Below are 7,733 nucleotides of genomic sequence, written 5' to 3'. Positions count from 1 at the left end.
GATGGTCTCAGAGATGCCCGGGATCAGTCCTCTGCCCTGTCCTAGAGGGTTGTGATGAGTTAGCATCAACTGTATGGCAGTTTTATGAGTTTTTCTTTTTTTCGGGGTGGTGTTGGTGATGGGGCAGGGGTGGGGTGGGGTGAGTTATCCTCATTTTTAAAGAAGCATTCTGCATAATTTTTTCCAATCGTTGGCATGTTCAGTATTCTTTGACAACCTCATGATTCAAAGGTATCAATTCTTTAATATTAGACTTTCTTATTGATAAGTATAGCATGATTGATAACACCGTGATTTCTATCAGGTATATTAGTCCTTATAGGCACATGTTTGCTCTTTAGCATGTTAAAGACTTATTTTGCTCCCACATATAACGCCTCAAAACCCCCCAGGGAGGCTCTCTCCTGCCCTATCATGTCACCATGAATTTGAATCAGCTAGATGACCATGAGATTTTATTCATTTATTTATTTATTTAAGCAGATTTTTGCCCAATGCAATAACATTTGATTTCTTGAAGACTGCATCCAGGAGGATTTTGATTGTGGGTTCAACCAAAATGAAATCTTTTATAAATTTTAACTGAGCAAATCATTATTTTACTTATGGTCCAGATATGAGGACTTTAGTTTTATTTATATTGAGATGTAATCCATATTAAAAGCATAGTCTTAGATCTTCATAGGAAAGTTCTGTTCTTTCAGCACACAAAGCTGTGTCCTATGCGTATCATAGGTTGCTAATGAGTTTTACTCTAATCCTGTCGCCATGTTCTTCATCATATAGTCCTGCTTCACAGATGTTTTGTTCAATATCCAGAATGAATAAATTTGTTGAATAAATACTACTTTAATGCACACCTTTTTCAGATTCGGACCCATTCAATATTATCTTTTTCTGCTTGACTGACTGCCTCTTGGTCAATGTACAGCCCTTACATGAGCATAATTAAGTGTTCTGGAATTCTCATTCTTTGAAACGTTACGCATAATTTGTTTGAATTCACCCAGTAATATGCCACTGGATATTCAATAAAACAGGTAAGCATCTTTCTAGTATTTTCTGCGTTAGTCAAGGTCTAGCTGAAATTCAAGAACTATCATTGCATCCAGTTAAGCATTTAAGCATTAAGCATTTAGCACTTCTATTGGCATTTCATCCATTCCTAAAGACTTGTTTTTCAATACTGCCTTCAATACAACTTGAATTATCTCCTGTGAATCCTATGCTACCTCCTAAAATGGCTGACAATAGATTAATTCTTGTTTTGTAGACTATGTGTATTTCTTTCTTTCTTTTTTTTACAGGAGAGAGCGTGAACGCAGCCCCCCACTACCGTAAATTATGCAGTAGAGTTTCCCACATTCGGAGTGCAATGGGTAAGTCTCACCCTGCGTGATCATGGTATCTCCCCTGCCAGGTAAGTATGTGTATTTCTTCTGTTTTTCATGCATCCTGCATCACTAGATATTTTTCTCATAGAACCCTTTCTTAAGCTTGAAAAATGTCAAATTACATTCTACCCTTTTGGTTTTCTAACTCAAAGCCTTTGCATATTTTATTGTAATGCTTTATTTGTCTTCTCAAGCTGCTCTTTGAAATGTTATATTCAGCTCTTTTATATCATCCATTTCATCAATTTGCTGTACTACTCTGTTCTTTATCAAGTTCAGTCTCTTCTCATATCCACTTGAGAATATTTTATTTTCTTTCTTTCCTGTCTTCTAAATGCCATTTTGCTTTCTTTATGCTTGATATCATTGTTGTCATTCCAAAATTCATTTGCTCTTCAGTAATCATTATTCAATACATCCAACCTGCTGAGATGGTCTTTAAATTCAAGTGGGATACACCTGTTTGTTCTTCATCCCTGTGATTTTCTTTTAAACAGTTTCTTTAGCCTCACATTGATATTGCATACAAGGAATTGATGAGATATCCTGTAGTCAGCCACTGGTCTTGTTCTTATTGTTATAAACAGTTTTATTAGAATATAATTTACGTACCAAACAATTCAATGGTTTAAATATATTAAGAAGTTGTCTAATCACCAGCAAAAGCAATTTTAAAACATTTTCTTCATTTTTTTTACGTTATAATGAGCTCCTAATTACACACCTTCCCTCAACTTCCTTTGTCATCAGCTTAAAGAAATATTTATCTAGTTATTGATTCTGTGGATTTACTTATCCTGGATTTCATGTAAAAACCAAAATGAAAACAAAATAAAACACAGAAAAAAATCAATCCTAGAGAAAGAAGATAATAGAAACTAGATCAAATAAAAAATGGGTCAAAAGTTGAAAACAATGACCACTGTTTAATTTTAACCCAACTATATTTAAGGAGCCCTAGTGACATGTAGTGGCTACACAATGGCCTGCAAAATGGGTCAGAAGTTCAAAACCACCAGGAGCTCTAAGGGTGAAAACTTAGACTTTATATTTCCATAAAGAATTACACTAAAAAAAACCCACAAGGGCAGTTCTACCTTAGGCGATAGGTATGCTTTGTGTAGGCATCGGCTTAGTGACAGTGAGTTTGTTTTTTTTAGTTTTTATATCTGCAGTAATATACTTTCCAATGCAGTCTATCTAAAGGTCAGACTATTTACATCTCTGGTCAATGGTCAAGGAGTTCAGTGGAAGGTGAAGTCTCATGGGGACTCTACAAATTAATTTGGGCTTTTACTGTCATTCAAGGCCTTTAGCAAACTGGGTGCTCAAATTTAAACTCCAATACAATTCCCTCCTCTGATCCTAGATTTATTTATACTCTGTGGATTACACAGGATGGTATGTATAGACTTAGTTGACCACTAACTAAGGCAACTGCTCATTTGAAGACAAGCCTTTAAATCCACAGACACTATTCTTTCTAATATCTGGGGTCCATTTAATTTCTTTACTACATTTTTCTGTGGCCCTCATATATTCAATGATCAGTTTATGAAGGCAAGAATTTAGCAGAGCCACATAGTAAAAATTAATTGTATTTACATTAGGGTTTACAACGAGCTCAAAATCCTTTCATCTAAAGTTTATATATGTTCCTGGACTGTTTAGAGGTAGTATTATCAGCTTGTTGAGAAACAAATTAAGTAAGCTGCATGAGACATGTGATCATGCTACAAACAGTTGTTGTTGGGGACCATAAAGTCAGTTCCAGCCCATAGCGACCATATGAAACAGAACAAAGCACTACACAATCTTGCACCATCCTCATAATTGTTCCCATGCCTGAGCCCATTGCTGCAGCCACTGTGTCAGTCCATCTCCTTGAAGACTTCATCTTCTTCACTGTCCTTCTACTCTACAAAATGATGTCCTTCTTCAGGGACTGGCCTCTCCTGATAACGTGTTTGAAGTATATACGACAAAGTCTCACCATTCATGCCTCTAAGGAGCTGTGGCCTTATTTATTCTAAGACAGATCAGCTTATCCTTTCACCACTCCATGGTACTTTCAATATTCTCCAGCACCACAAGTCAAACTTGTCAATTCTACTTCAGTCTTCTTTATTAAATGCCCAATCATTACATGCATGTGATGCAATGGAAAACACCATGGCTTGAATCTGACCCACTTATTCATCAATGTAACATACTTGCTTTTCAATACCCTGAAGAGATCTTGTGTGACAGATTTACCCAATGAAAAATCTCTCTCTCTCTCTCTCTTTACTGCTTCTTCCATGAGCATTGATCCTAACAAGTCAAAATGCTTGGCAACATTAAACCTTCTCTATTTATCATGATGTTCCTATTTGTCCAGTTGTAAGGATTTTGGTCTTCTTAAATTGAGTTGTAATTCATACAATTGGCTGCAATCTTTGATCTTCATCAGCAAGTGCTTCAATTTTTCTTCATTTTCAGCAATTAAGGTTGTGTCATCTGCATATCACAGCTGTTAATAAGCCTTCCCCCAATCCTGATGCCACATCCTTCTTCATATATGCCAGCTTTTCTGATAATTTGCTCTTCATATAGAGTAGTATAGTGGGAGGATACAATCCTGCAGTATACTTTTGCTGACTTTAAAACATGCAGTATTAACTTGTTGTGTTCATGCGCTTTCCTCTTGACCCAGTTACAATTTCCTTAAGAGCACAATGAAGTATTCTGGAATTCCCATTCTTCTCAAGGTTGTCCATATTTTTTATGAACAACACAGTCAAATGCCTTGGGATAGTCAATAAAATATAAGTAAACATTTTTTTAGGTATTCTTTATTTTGAGCCAAGATTTATCTGACATCAGCAATGTTAACCCTTTTCACATCCTGTTGTGATCTGGCCAGAACCTCTGATTGTTCCCTGTCAATGTACTAACTGTTGCTAAATGATCCTCAACAAAATTTTACTTCCATGTGACATCAGTGACCTTGTTCTGTAGTTTGAGCATTCTGTTGGGTCACCTTTCTTTGGAATGGGTACAAATATAGATCTCTTCAACTCAATTAACTATCTTTCACATTTCCTGGTATAGATGAGTGAGAACTTCCAGTGCTTCATATTTTGTTGAAATATTTCAATTGGTGTTCCATCAATTCATGGAGCCTTGTTCTTATCTAATGCCTTCGGTGTAGCTTGAACGTCTTCCTTCAGCACCATTAGTTCTTGCGTGTATGCTTCCTCTTGAAATAGTGGAATATAGACTAGTTCATTTTGGTACTGTGACTCTGTATATTCTTTCCATCTTCTTTGGGTGCTTCCTCCATTATTAAATACTTTGTCCATTGAATCTTTCAGTCTCAAGCCTCGGGGCTTGATATTTTTCTTCAGTTCTTTTAGTTTAAGATATGCTGAGCGTGCTCTTTCCTTTTGTTTTTCTAATTCTAGGACCGTGAATGTTTCATTATCACATTTGCCACTGTCTTCTCTAGCTGCCCTTTGAAATTTCCTATTTAGCTCTTTAAACTCATGCTTTCTTCCATCTGCTTTGGCTACTCTACAATGAAGAGCCTGTTTCAGAGTCTCTTCTGACAGCCACTGTGATTCTTTCTTCTCTGTCTTTGTAATGATCTTATGCTTTTTCGTAAGTTGCGTTCTCGATGTCCGCCCCGATGTCCGCCCGCAGCTCATCAGGTCTTCTGTCATTAGTGTTGATGGATCAAATCCGTTCTTGACATGTTCTCAAAAATTAAGAGGGATGAACCCAGAGTCATATTTTATCGCTTGTGGACTTGTTTTCATTGTTTTAATCTTTATCCTTAACTTATATATGAAAAAGTGATGGTCTGTTCCACAGTCCGCCCTTGGCCTGGTTTTAGCTGCTGATATTAGGCTTCTCCATCTTGTCTTTCAACGATGTAGTCAATTTGATTTCTATGTATCCCATTTGGAAAAATTTATGTGTATAGATGAATTCTGTGTTGTTGAATCAAAGGTATTTGCGATGAAAAAAATGTTGGTCTTGTGAAATTCTATCATACGATCTTCAGCTTAATTCATTTAATAAGTCCATATTTTTCAACTACTATTCCTTCTTCTTTGTTTCCAACTTTTCCATTCCAACAGCCAATAATTTTCAATGCATCTTGATTGTACAATTGTTCAATTTCAAAATGATTTTTTTGTGTGTAGAATTCTTCAATTGCTTCATCACTAGCTTTCATGGTTGGAGCATAAATTTGAATAATAGTTGTATTGATTGGATTTCCTTGAAGTTGAATAGATATAATCCTGCCACAGACAGCATTGTACTTCTAGATTGATTTTGCAATGTCCTTTTCATATGATTTTCTGATTCAAAATGACCAATAGCAGTCTATTTCAGCTCACTCACTAATGTCTAGGATATCGATATTTATGTATTCCCTTTCATTTTTAACCACTTTAAATTTTTCAAGATTCATATTTCACACATTCAAGTTCTAATCACTGGTATATTTTTGCAGCTGTTTCTCCTTATCTTGCATTGTTCTCCATCAGCAATTGAAGATCTCAAAGCTCCACTTCCACAGGCTTTACAAGGCTCACTGCATCATGGCCATCTACACTTGGACAAACCAGCTCCTTCTCAGTGACATTGGCAGTGCCCTCCAATCCAAGAGCCCTCCCGATGCAATATATTTAGCAATGCTCTGCTTCCATTCATAAGGTGTTCAATATCTGACAATGGTTCTAAGCTATCAATAAGTTTATCAGCAGATAATTCAGTGGCAAATAATATTATAATTAATTTAGGCATGGTATAGATTTTATACTACACTCAATAAAATGAAAATATACATATTTAGGAAAGCTTGTTAGTCTGAAATATGTGTTAATTTATACAAGTTAAAAATAAGTAACTGTACACTGTAAAACATAGCAATGAGGTTGAGACATAAGGCAAAAATCTCATTCACACTTATTCACTAAGGCAAAACTATGTCTGCAGAACTAAGACATGTCAAAAAAAGCAATATGTATATAAAGTATATGGTAGTCTTAAATCTCCAATTATTGTGCAAGCTGAAAAGCAAGAGATTTGTTGCTCTGACAGTTGATATAGAGCTTCTCCATTGTATATATTCTCAAATATAATTGATTTGTTCTTTTGTGTTCCATTTGGTGAAGTACGTGTGAATTGATTCTAACTCAGAGTGACCTTATAAGGCAGAGTAGAATTGCTCACTAAGTTTCCCTGATCTGTACTTCTTTACGGAAGCAGATATTCTCAAACAGACTGCTTTACCTTTTCCCTACAGAGTGGTTGGTGAATTTTAAAACCTACTTTTCAGCTAACAGCCCAACATTTAACCCACTTTACCACCAAGCTCGTGATGCATAGTTGCCATTAATTATATATTTAATGGATAGGACTTTGGTCCTGCAAAATTCTACCATATCTTCAGCATTTTTTCTACAGACAATGTTATATTTTTCATCTAGTGATCCTCATTCTTTAATCTGAATGTTCTCATTCCAACCGTTGGCAATTATTAATGCATCTTGTTGCATTTTTAAAACTTTCAAACAGTAGAAGTTGGTAAAAATCTTCAATTTCTTCTTCTTTATCAGTAGTGGTTGGTGTGTACATTTTAATAACAATATCACACACTGGTATTATGAGGTAGGCATATGGAAATTATTCTATCACTAATAAAAATTGTTTTTCAGGATACCAAACTCACTGCAATGCTAGAAAGGACTTGCATCTCACTTTGCAAAATGAATGTAATGCTAATCTTCAATTTGTCATTCCATATATAGTTAACTTCAAAATAGTTAATACTAATTCATTCTATTAACATCAAACATGTTAATATTTATGCATTGCATTTTATTCTTGGTGATCTGCAATTTTCCTAGATTCACACTGTATATATTTATATATTCCACATTTTAATTATTAATTGGTGTAAGCAGCTATTTTTCTCCTTTGAAAGATACCAGATCAGTCCAATTGGAATAGTATTTCAACTTGACCATCCTTCGGGGAGGCAGCTCTTCCTGATTTGTATTTTCAGTGTCTTCTAACCTTAGGGAAATCATGTACTCGCTCTATATTGAATACTGCTCTGCTGTTATTCATACTGATTTTATTTGTTGCCACGTTTTTCAGTTGCAGATTTCCAGCTCTTCCTTTTCAGTCCACTTTAATCTGGAAGCTCTACTGAAATCTTTCTGCCGTGGCTTTTCTGCTTGTATTTGCGGTGCAAGTGGCATACCTTCTAGTAGGGGAATAATATAGATACCATCGCAGGAAGTACACTGACAGACACGGAGTAATGTTGTTGCATCTTGT

At 35.5% G+C, this 7,733-nt stretch overlaps 1 pseudogene; it reads right to left on the bottom strand.

Annotated features, from left to right (window-relative positions):
- Positions 1 to 1,304: 1,304 nt before the first annotated feature.
- On the bottom strand, positions 1,305 to 1,428 carry LOC115870279 (annotated as a pseudogene).
- Positions 1,429 to 7,733: the final 6,305 nt, after the last annotated feature.

The sequence above is a fragment of the Echinops telfairi genome, unplaced genomic scaffold (genome assembly GCF_000313985.2).
Source record: "Echinops telfairi isolate 266 unplaced genomic scaffold, ASM31398v2 ScPeMD7_443;HRSCAF=831, whole genome shotgun sequence".
NCBI classification, from domain to species: domain Eukaryota; kingdom Metazoa; phylum Chordata; class Mammalia; order Afrosoricida; family Tenrecidae; genus Echinops; species Echinops telfairi.
This window is presented reverse-complemented; position numbering and strand designations above follow the sequence as displayed.